Source organism: Coenobita brevimanus, chromosome 40 (genome assembly GCF_032717465.1).
Source record: "Coenobita brevimanus isolate Jiangsu-jjx chromosome 40, ASM3271746v2, whole genome shotgun sequence".
NCBI lineage: Eukaryota > Metazoa > Arthropoda > Malacostraca > Decapoda > Coenobitidae > Coenobita > Coenobita brevimanus.
Genome location: NC_136993.1, coordinates 22,492,115 through 22,504,307, shown reverse-complemented (window position 1 = coordinate 22,504,307; position 12,193 = coordinate 22,492,115).

The following is a 12,193-nucleotide window of genomic DNA, read 5'->3' as shown; positions in this document are numbered from 1 at the left end:
TACAGGGTAGAAGTACTGTCACCACATGGAAATTGGAGAGACAGGGTAGAATGGGTTAGGAGAGAGAAGAGGCACGGAGGGAGAGGCAGGAGCAGTGGGCACGGATTTAGCTACCATAAACCACTCTAACCTCAGTACTGCTCTTGTGAAGATAACTTCCTATTGCAGTCAAACCCAGGATTCATGTTGATCTTTCTCCTGCCATTCACGACAAGAACAACTTAAACATTCTGTCATTTTAAAGCCCCCACAATCTAACACATTTTTGGAAACGCTCGGCGACGGCTAGGATAGTAGGAGTATATGGAGAAGGGTTTGCTGTCAGTCGCCTCAGACAGTTGAGTCTCAGTTAAGATGAGAAAGTGAGATTTAGAGGAAAGGCGGTGCTCAACATAGAGGAAAGGCCGTGAATGTTGTGGAAATGAAGAAGTGAGTCAGAAAAGTGGTAGCAGGCACTTCACTGGTTCGTTACCAGGAGAGGGGTGGATGGTGGGGGCTTTGATAGTCCCCCCCCCCTTGGGGACTCCAAGGCTTGGTTTGTTGATCTCATTTTTTGTTGTTGTAAAATATTGAATGGGAAGTGAAGCATAATGTGCATGTAGTCTGGTTTTGACAGTTAGAGGGACTTGGACAGCATGCTGGCCTACTCTCTGTGCTATTCAAACACTAAACCAGTAAGCAAAAGGGGTTGGTCAGAAGCTTGTCCCGAAGGCTGATGAAACGGGAGCTCCAGCTCTCCCTGTCATCAGCTTTCCATCCTTCTTGGGAGTACCTTCCTGCACGACTGGTGCTACAGTCTACTTCCTACATCTTTCTAGGATGTTTTGTTCTGAGCATAAGAAAAGCAGTCTAAGACCATTGTTATTCATGTTACTAACACCATGGGAACCAATAATGCCTTTCAGAGGTGATTATCTTTTCCTGCTCTGGCATTAAAGTCTCCAAGCAAGAAGAGTTTCTCATTATGTGGTATTGAGTGTATAGTAGCATCCGGAGAAGGATAAAATAAATCTCTTACTGTGTCCTCAGTGTCAAACACTGGAGCATAGGCAGAGATGAGTGCTGCATATTGGCCTTTAGAGAGGTATGCAACAGGATATCAGGCTCTCTCATACTCCCGCAGGTCATTCTTGGATCTTCTGTAGTAAGTTGCTTCAGATTGCAAAGCCAATACAATGGGTTCTTCCTACGTTCTTCTTACGTTGGTTGGGTATCCCCTCCAGATATATGCTATACCCTTCTCCTGCTTGTGTTCGGTTGTCCTATCCTGGGAGGCAGCAGGTCCAATTTTATATCTTTTCAGCTCGGTTATGAGCAAGAAATAGAAGGAGAATATGAGAGAATATGGACCAGTTTGTTCAAGGATTGTGTGGATAAGATTGAAAGTAGGAATACAAACGTGGGTAACTCTGTGTGTGTGTGTGTGTGTGTGTGTGTGTGTGTGTGTGTGTGTGTGTGTGTGTGTGTGTGTGCGTGTGCCAAAGCCAGATCGTGCAAGCAAAGTGAAAGAAAGGTTCTGGACAAATGTGGAAGCATGCATGGAAAAATTTGAGAGGAATGAGAGTGTTTTTAATTGAAGATATGAATAGAAAAATAAGGAATGAGAAGGTGGATCGAGTAGTTGGTGAGTTGGGTGTGCCTGCAGAAGTGGATAAGAATGGCAGAGCTCAGTGGACATTTGTGCGGGGAAAGGGTTGGTGATAGCCAATACCCTCTTTAGGAACAAAATGATCCAAAGTTATACGTGGTGAGTAATGAGAACGGTGGGTGGTGAACTGAATGAATGGAAGGCAATGATTGATTATCTGTATGTGTTTGACAGAATGAAAAGGTATCTAATGGATGCAAGAGCATACAGAGATTGGAGGAGTGGACTTTCAGACCACCAATTGCTGGTAGTGAAAGTCAAGGTTCAAGTGCAATGGAGGAATAGGAAGAGGGAAGGACAGGAGGAAGTAGTCCACACAAGGAGAGTAAAAAGGTTGCAAGAGGGTGGAAAAAAGGCAGAATACAAGGGAGAAGTGGACGACCGATTGGATAAATGTGATTTGGGGCAGATGCGGTAGGTTGAAGGTGAGTGCAAGGTATTCACAGAAGAAATCTGTCCAGCATGTGAGGTGGTGTGTGGGGTGACTAGAAGATGAAAGGGTGTGCAAGTAACAGCGTAGTGGATGGAAAAGGTGAGACAATCTGTGGTGCAAAAGCAGAAAGAATGTAATGAGTGGATGGGAAGCAGGGGTGTGGAGGAAGTTGAGAGAGAAGAGAGAGTTATGTGTAGAGAAGAAAAGAGAGGTGAAAAAATTAGTAAGAGAGAATAAGAAGAGAGCGGATGTGGAATTTGGAAGGAATGTGAGTGTAAATTAGATGGAATGTAAGAAAATGTTCTGGAAGGAGGTAAATAGAGTTTGGCAGGGTGATAATAAAGTTTGTAGGGGAATGAATGATAAAAATAGAAAAATGATAGTGGAGAAGGGAGAAAAAGTGAGCAGGTGGAAAGAACATTTTAACCCATTAGTTGACAGAATTCCTGTGAGAGGGATTTTGCTGGACGGGTACTATGTGTACTACCCTATGCCTATCTGCTCATAGTCACGAAGCTCATAGATCCCTACCCTGGGGTTCACTTCTTTATTAAATTTTGAAAATGCCCTGTTCTGTCCATTACATTGAATGCTGGGCACCAATGGGTTAAAGAGGCTGATGGATTTGCCAGTGTTTAAAGAAGCTGATAGATTTGCCAGTGTTTAACCTATTAGTGGACAGAGTTCCTGTGAGAGGGATTTTGCTGGACGGGTACTAAGCGTACCGCCCTCTGCCTGTCGGCTCATAGTCAGGAAGCTCATAGGTCCCTACCCCGGTGTTTCCTTTATTAAATTTTGAAAATTCCCAGTTCTATCCATTACATTGGATGCTGGGCACCAATAGGTTAAAGAACTGTTAAACATAAAGAATAAAAGTAATACAAGTGTAAGTGGCTGGGGAATGGCGAGGAGAAGGATGGATGTGAGAAGGCAGGAAGAAATCAGATGGGTAGAAATAGTGGAAACAATGAAGAAAATCAAAATAATAAAAGTCCCAGGAACTGATGAAGTGTGTGGTGAAATGATGATACATGGGGGAGAGATAGAAGCGCAATGGATATGGAAGGTAAGCAGATTTGCCTGGGAAAAAGATGGAGTCCTGGAGCACTGGAAGTGAAGTGGTAATGATAGGGGCATTTGTCTTCTTACTGTATTAGGAAAAGTATGTGAGAGGATACTTATTGACAGAGTTATGGAAATAACAGGAATTAGTTAGAAAAGAACAGAATGTTTTAGGAAAGAAAGAGGTTGTATAGATCAGAAATTTATCCTTAGGTCTTTAGTAAAAAAGTTTCTAGAGACGGGAAAGAAGTTGTATGCGGCCTTATTGGATTTGCTGAAAAGCATATAACAGTGTGGATAGGCAAGAAATGTGAAAAAATATTTAGAATATATGGAGCAAATGGGAAGTTGGTGAATGCCGTGAAGAATATGTTTGAGAGTGCTAAGGCTGCAGCACGTATGGATAGTGAACTAAGTATATTTTATCATCTGAATTTTGGATTGCACAGGGATGTGTCATGTCTCCATGGTTGTTCATTCCGTACATGGATGGGGTTATGAAAGAGATATATATACTGTAAAGTAGGGGAGTGGATGTTGGAATGGTCCTAATGACAGAGGGCAGTGTTTGGAAACTTCCTGTACTGTTTGCAGATGATACTGTAATGTTAACTGAAGATGAAGGGGAACTGCAAGGCTTGGTGACTGAGTTCGGAGGGTGCATAAGAAGTAGAATCTAAAGGTGAATGTAGGGAACAGTAAAGTTTTGGTCCTTGAGAGAAATGAAATCACTGAATGAACAGTGAGGTTCGATGATGAGGAAATGGGAAATGTGATTGCATTTAAGTACTTGGGTAGGATGATGAGTAACGATGGGAGTTTGGACGATGACATGGTGGAAAGGGTACGACAAGGAAGAAAGGTTGCTGGATCAATGAAGGCAGTGATAAGAAATATGGTAGTGAATATGGAAGTAAAAACGTCACTGAATGACTGCACTGTGATGTATAGAAGTGAAACTTAGACCTAGTTGGAGGGACACGATTCAAGATTGGCAGCAATGGAAATGAGTTACCTAATAGGAGTATGTGGAGTTACATGGAGATACAGACTGATAAATGAAGAAGCTAAAGTGTGTTGTAATGTGGTTGTAGATGTGATAAAATGCGTTAGGAAAAAATTAATACACTGAGGTGGTTTAGTCATGTGGAGAGGATGGAGAGCGAGAGACTAACGAGGAAAGTGTATGTGAGTAAGGTGGAGAGGGGGGAGAGGATGAGATGGAGGGTTGGAGTTGAGAGGTATATGAAAGGGGAGTGTGGGCTGGTGGGAGGCCAATGAAATGGCAAGGGACGGTGACATGGAGGCAATTCGTATGTGGCCTCCCCTTATGGGATTAAGACATCTGGCAATAGGTAGGTAGATTGATAGTGCATGGACAATAACAGCAGTTTTTCGGCGGGGTCTTGAGTCTTGTTTAGTATCAAGCAAGGTCAGTACATTCCAGTAGGAGGAGTGTAAATTATTCTTTTGGTTTTTCGACCAGTGTGGGATGCCTTGACAGACACAGTTATCTGCCCAGGTGGTGAGGGGCAGCAAATGTTCAGATTACCTATTCAAAACCCCTCCACGCCAGGGGTTACCAGTTGGGTGTCCATTTCCTGCTGCTTTGGCACACTGAATATCTGCTGAAGGTATGACTTGCTCTTACACCATCATACCAGCGTCATTGGGCCAGTGCCAAAAATTTGCAGGACTCGAGCTAGTGACTTTCAACCACATCCATGGCCTGTCACCGTCACCAAGTCCTGTCGCCAAAGGTCTTTTTATTTTGATAAAAAGATGAAATGAGAGGTGAGTTTAGCAGTGGGCTTGTGCAATGAATGGATTTGGTGTGATGGAGAGGGTGTGCAGTCCTTACCACCACATGACTTGGCCTCTCTTAGCCTGTGATAGTGGCATGAAGATTCATGATGAACATCTACTGATCAGGGTTGCAGGAGTCTGCATGAAGCTCTGTCTGCCTTACCCCACCTTCCATGGGACTCAGTTAATGGATATTTCGTTTGGGGTTTACTCCCATACCTTAACCCATCCAAGGGTAATCCACAAGGCAGTGGGCCTGGGAACACTTAGTCTGACTCCTCATTGATGGCCCCTCCAGCATGTATAACCCTGTCCCCCTGGTGAATCTGGGGGAGTATCTCCCCCAACTGGTATGGCCCACCAGATCTGCAGGGCATGCAAGCCCCCCACCACGACGAGGTGGTTCCCGTGGGCAGGAATGTCTTATATGTGGCAGTCATTCAATCAAGGCATGTATATCTTTTAAGTACAAAGATGTCACAAGAGTAACCACAGTTAGTGGGTGGTTAAGATGTTAAGTTCATCACCTGGGGTGTGACAAAAGCTTGTAGCTATATATCTGATAAAACCACCTTCGGAAAATCTTATACATAGTTTGAAATGGCATTGTAAGGAAACGGGCAATGTCTTATGGAATAAAGATCTAGATCGTTCATGTGTTATCTGATGAAATAAATGAATGTGCTTGATAATGTCTTTGCTTCCAGTCCAACTCAGTAAAAATTATTAATAAACACGAATTGCAGTTTTCAGTTACAATTGCATGATTGCCAAATAGGCACATTATTGAAATATCAGGGGCACAGGGCGGAGATACAAGTTCTTTATTCTTTTTCCCACTTTAAAATGTCCATGAGGAGTGGGTAAGGCACTACATTTCTCCAGGGAGATGAGAAGGCGGAAGTGGTCGTAATCAAGGTCAATTTAGAAAGACGTTTTAGAGCAAACTATGGTAAAAATTATGGAACGTTTTAACCCGCGGCGTCCTGTCGACGTGAATTAACATCCACACGTTTTGTCACTGCCAATCCCGTCGACGTACATAAACGCGAATCAATTGGAAGGTCCCTAATTTGCACAATTTTCAATTTTCGCGAGTGATTTTTGGTACGTATACATGGGACACCTTCCTCTACAAGATGCCAGGCAGGGACAATGCCTTACCCAGCATGACCTCCTCCCCCCCCCTCCATGCCCTTTTCTCAGCAATTCACCTGTTATCAGTGACCTGGCTAGTAAAGCCATGTCATGCCACGGTACAAAATTCAGGGCCAGAGTGATTCCCCAATCAATGACAATGTGGAGGACAAACATTAGAGGAAGAAACAGTCAGAAATGATGATCAGGTAATGTGGGAAAAAAAGGTCAGGTATGGTGATGAGTTAGTGAGTGAAACAATGCTTATAATGCCTATATTACCGTTTGAAAACCAATACTCTCTCATACTACATATAAATTCGTACCAAATAAATAAATAAATACCGTTTATGAGTGGTGTGGAATAGTTATCCTCCCATAGAACTCATTTTCTTTGCAGCCAGCCTGATAGAAAACCCTGTAAGGTAAGGAGGCACTCCTACCTGGATCGAGTATTTTAACCTGCCCCATCCCGACCACTTTTCCACCACTGACTCCCTCCAATCCCGACCATTTTTGGACAAAAATTTTTTTGGCTCAAACCTCCACTTTTGGTGAGAAACATCGAAAATTCATAGAGAAATCACTCACCTGAGGTTTAAAATACTCGATCCAGGTACCAGTACCTCCTTACCTGACTGGGTTTTCTAACAGGCTGGCACCAAAGAAAGCGAGTTCTATAGGAGGGTAATTATTTCACACCACTCACAAACAGTATTTATTTACTTGGTACGAATTTATATGTAGTACGAGAGTATATTGGTTTTCAAACAGTAATATAGGCATTATAAGGATTTTTTCACTCACTAACTCATCACCATTCATGACCTCTTTTTCCCACATTACCTGATCATCATTTCTGACTGTTTCTTCCTCTAATGCTATGTAAAGTTTGTCCTCCACATTGTCATTGATTGGGGAATCACTCTGGCCCTGAATTTCGTACCGTGGCATGACATGGCTTTACTGGCCAAGTCACTGATAATAGGTGAATTGCTAAGACAATGGCATGCAGGGGGGGGAGGAGGTCATGCTGGGTAAGGCATTGTCCCTGCCTGGCATCTTGTAGAGGAAGGTGTCCCGTGTAAACGTACCAAAAATCACTCGCGAAAATTGAAAATTGTGCAAATTAGGGACCTTGCAATTGATTCGCGTTTATGTATGTCGACGTGATTGGCAGTGACAAAACGTGTGGACGTTAATTCACGTCGACGGGACGCTGCGGGTTAAACCTCAGGTGAGCGATTTCTCTATGAATTTTCGATGTTTCTCACCAAAAGCGGAGGTTTGAGCCAAAAAAAAAAAATTCCAAAAATGGTCGGGATTGGGGGGAGTCAGTGGTGGAAAAGAGGTCGGGATGGGGCGGATTAAATTTAAAGTTCCTTTTATGAGCCTCTATGTTTCATGGAGTCTCTTATTTGGAGTGGGCTGCATAGTTTTGCTTTACTTGTTTATTACATGATGTGTCTTGCAAAACAGATAAATGATATGTGAATGATGGATAATACAAGTGTATTATTAAAATGACACGCTCAGTTCATTAGTTTACACATATTTTAATTCCCAAGCAAACTGATTTTCCCAGAAAATGAATTTTTTATTTTTCTGTATATTTTCTTCTATGGTTAACTGGTATGGTGCCTCATAACAGCAATGATTTTTTTTCTCCTTTTACCCTACAACGGAGACTTTAATTCAACCGAATATGATCGAAACCCTGTGTGCTTATTTTTAAAACATCGATTTAGACTCCTTGTACTTACAGGATACCCTTATATTTGGCAGACACTTGTATTCCGGAGTAATCAAAATGAAGATATAAGGGGTAAAATTTGTCTTTTTTTGCCACATTCGTTAATCATACCATATTGTTCAGCTTGTTACTGTTATTTTTTTCTCTTAATGGTAGGTGGGGGGACGCACATTCCACTCACTCGATGTAGTGCTGCTCTCGGGTGACTGACCTTTCCTCTCCTCCTTCCTTCTTTCCTTTCTTCCTGTTCTGTCCTTCTTTCCTTCATTCTTTCCTCTTCCTTCTGTCTAAGGGTGACAAAACACTGGGTGACAAGCCAAATTGATTCCCAAACACCAGGAATCCTTGTACTACTCTGGGTGGTAACCACATAATGTGGTGCCTGGTGGTTTAGTGGGTAATAAAGGCGTTCCAATCGGATTGAGCCTGTGCTGGTTTATATCCAAGGGATGGTTGCTGTTTATTGTCCACGTAATGCAACTCAAGGATGACTGAGGCTGGACACTCTAATCTTATATGTCAGGGCCAACTTGCCTAGCCTCGGGCCCCTACGCTCCTCATGAGGCAACACAGGATTGAATGATGAATGAATGTTACCTTTTTTTTTTTTTTTTCAATTTATTCCTCTTGGGCTATTACTTTCCATATCTCTGTTGCCCTACGCACTTTCATAGACTATTGGGGTTTCTGGTTGTATGGTTGTAAATCCAGATAATGAGAAGGAACTGAATCACTTGCTCCAATTTCAGCTCACTAGAAAATAGGTTAAAGGTAAATAAAACGTACTGTACTTTTCGATATTCTGTTCATTGTTGTAATACACTGGATTAGGAGATGCCAGTTTACATAACGAGTACAGAGGAGAGTAGATGTTTTTGTTTGTGTGTTTTTTCCTTTAGTTCCCGTCTGTTTTTTATAGAAAGTTTTTCAGGTCTCTGCAATTTAGTTCCACTTAATTTCTGTTGTGACGTTTCCTGCGCCTCGCAATCAGCTCCGCAAGAAAGATCAGGATGGCAAAAAGGTAACTGAGGGCTAAGAGGTAGAAGGGTCCCTGCATGTGGTCAGCGTTTAGTGCCACCACCTTCCCAGTGTCACTGGCCTCAACACCGTCTGCTGTCCCCCTCAGTGGTTTCCTTCGCCTCTAATGGAGTGATAAGATGCATCAGAAGAGCATGAAAACAACGTTTGCATATCTGTACATTTATCTACATATCTATATGTATCAATCTGTCTATCTATCTACCGTATATAGATAGATAGATAGACAGATAGATAGAAAGATACGAGTATATACTCGTGTGAGTGTATATATATATATATAGATAGATAGATAGATAGATAGATAGATAGATACGAGTATATACTCGTGTGTGTGTATATATACTGTACAGACAGATAGATAGATAGATAGATAGAAAGATATAGATATATGCATATAGATAGATAGACAGATATGTGTGTGTGTGTGTGTGTGTGTGTGTGTGTGTGTGTGTGTGTGCAGAAACTTTACTTAACCGTGGAATAATGAAGACAAACTGACCACAGGAGAAAAGAAAATGGAGATGGTAAGTGCTTTCGTACATTACATCTTCAGAGTGACATAAAGACATCAGGGTGGAGGTTTTACAAGCACACCTGCAGCAGAGAGGGACACATAGAACAAAGGGGAACCTGACTTGTTCTGACATACCATAATCTCACCTCACCTCATCTCATCTGACTTTACCTACTTACCTGTACTAAGGATGTTTTTCTGGGAGATAATGCTGTATAACAGATTCTTTTAAAAATTCATCACATTTAAAAAGGCCGTAGCTCATGTTTACGTTCTTCTTTCATGTGCCAGAAATTTAGCATGATTCAGTTAAATTTCTTTCGTCGAAGCTTTTTGACCTTTCAAGTATCAGAACCTGCCTTCCCAATGTGGTGATCATTGCATGCTTTGTGTTGGAATAAGCCACAAATCTGTTAGACCATCCTTATACTATATTTATGCTGTGTGATCCTGGTTTCCAAGCTTTTTTTTATTCATCATTGATCTTCTAAGCTGTACTTCTAACCCTATCCACTCGTACGCTGATGATTCCACCCTTCACCTTTCCATTCAGCTCCCGCAACGTCCATCTCAGCAGTTACTTCAACAGACAAGGGATAAGGCTATGGCACACCTAATGTCTGACTAGGCTCGTATCTCTGAATGGGGTAAAAATAATCTTGTTGATTTTAATGCATCAAAGACTCAGTTCTTACACCTATCAACCCGACAAAATTTTCCACAGGTGTACCCACTAATGTTTAATAATATGCAGCTTAATCCTGCATCGTCTTTAAACATGCTTGGGGTTTCATTCACTCGGGACTTATCTTGGAAAGATCATATTACATCTCTTGTAAAATCTGCTTCCAAGAGATTAGGTGCGTTAAGCCGACACCGTTCCTTCTCTATCCCTGCACAGTTGTTGACTTTATACAGGGGTTTTATCCGCCTGTGCATGGAGTGCAACTCTCATGTGCGGGGGGGCTCCCCACATACAGCTCTTCTCAACAGGGTGGAGTCAAAGGCTTTTTGTCTTATCAGCTCTCCTCCTCTTACTGGCTCCCTTTAACCTCTGTCTCTTTGATGCACTGTTGCATCTTTATCTCTTTTCTATCGCTACTCCAATGGTCACTGCTCCTCTGAACTGTCTGCTTGCATTCCTCCACCTCTACAATCGGCGCGTAGCACCCGTCTAGCAACAAACTCTCATCCCTTTTCTGTCCAACTCTCTAATGCAAGAGTTAACCGTTACTCTCAGTCCTTCATTTATGCAACAGGTCAACTCTAGAACTGTCTCCCTCTGTCTGTATTTCCTGCTTCCTATTATCTCCAGTATCCAAACGCAGTGTGTCCAGGCATCTCGAAATGATCTGATCTTGAATTTGGCTCTCTCTTGTATCTTGTTTTTCTCTTGGAAGGAACAGTTTGTGGGCTCGTGGGCTTTGGTTCCTTCTTCCCAGCATAAAAAAAAATATATGTATAAAATTTATTACATATTTTCCATGGCATTTTTATATGGCACCTGTTTTAGGCAGCGACGTTGATGGTGTTCCCTGTGAAAATACCATCAAATTATTAATGTTCTGTGCAGATAATTTTTCTCTTGTTTTTAAGGTAATGACACACAATTTTTTTTTTTTTATGGCCACGGCTAATTCCCTCTCCAATGTTCTGGCAAATATTTACATGGAATACTTTGAGAGTAATTTATTGACCTCTGTAATGGAGAGAAACATAGTTTAGCTCCAATACGTTGATGACATTCTATGATTTTGCCCTAACAGAACAAACTGCTATTACTAATAAACTAGCTCCCCTACAGGTAAGAAGGAATTTTGCCTCCCTTGCATTATTTTACATTTATGGCAAATGCTCAGCCGAAGTTGCATCCATTGTGGCACCTCTCCATACCTTCCCCTGTACTACACGGGCATTAGGCACAGCTCAGGACTGGACTGTCACACTGCAACATTGCAGAACTTCTGCCAGTTATTCAAACGCAGAAATCTTTTATCAGAAATCTTTTACTCCCCGAACTCCATCTCTTTGGAACTCGCTTCCCCAAAGACGTTTCTGCCCAAACTTCAACTTACAGCTGTTAAAGTCCAGCCGTTGGAGATTTTTTGTGAATGGAGGACACCAGTAATCAAGTTTATGGATTATTATTTTTATTCATTTCTTTTTCCTTCCTTTGTCGTTATAAAAAAAAAAAAAAAAAAAAAAACTTTCCCACTGATGAAAATCTACTTCAACTAAATGCCCCATCCCTCAAGTTAGCTTATGAACTGGAACCAGATAATAAACTTCTCTTTTTGGATGTAGAGGTCATTAGGGATAAAGATGTTCTGAAGACAATGGTATTAAAAAAAAAATTTTATGCCCTATGTGCATTATTATTTAAATCATTACATTATTAGATCCAGTCTATGATATCTATGTATGTCTATCATTTCTCTCTCTCTCTCTCTCTCTCTCTCTCTCTCTCTCTATATATATATATATATATATATATATATATATATATATATAAGAAGCAAGATTTGCCAGTTTGGTAGCCGAGATATTTCTTGACGTTTCCCATACCGTGTCTCTGGTACGAGTCAGAGTTGCCAGTTTGCCTGCTGTTTGTGAGCATAGCTGTTTCGTAAGTTATGCAATAATTTTTGTGCTTTTTTTCTCTAAAATGTTTTATTAATGTGATTGCTTGTTAAATTATGTAATTTAAGTTTGTATGCTAAATAATTTACAGTGTTATGAAAGGGAACTCTGGCATGTTTTGGATGTCTCCAAATTGGTAACTGTTGTTGCTAGGGGCAT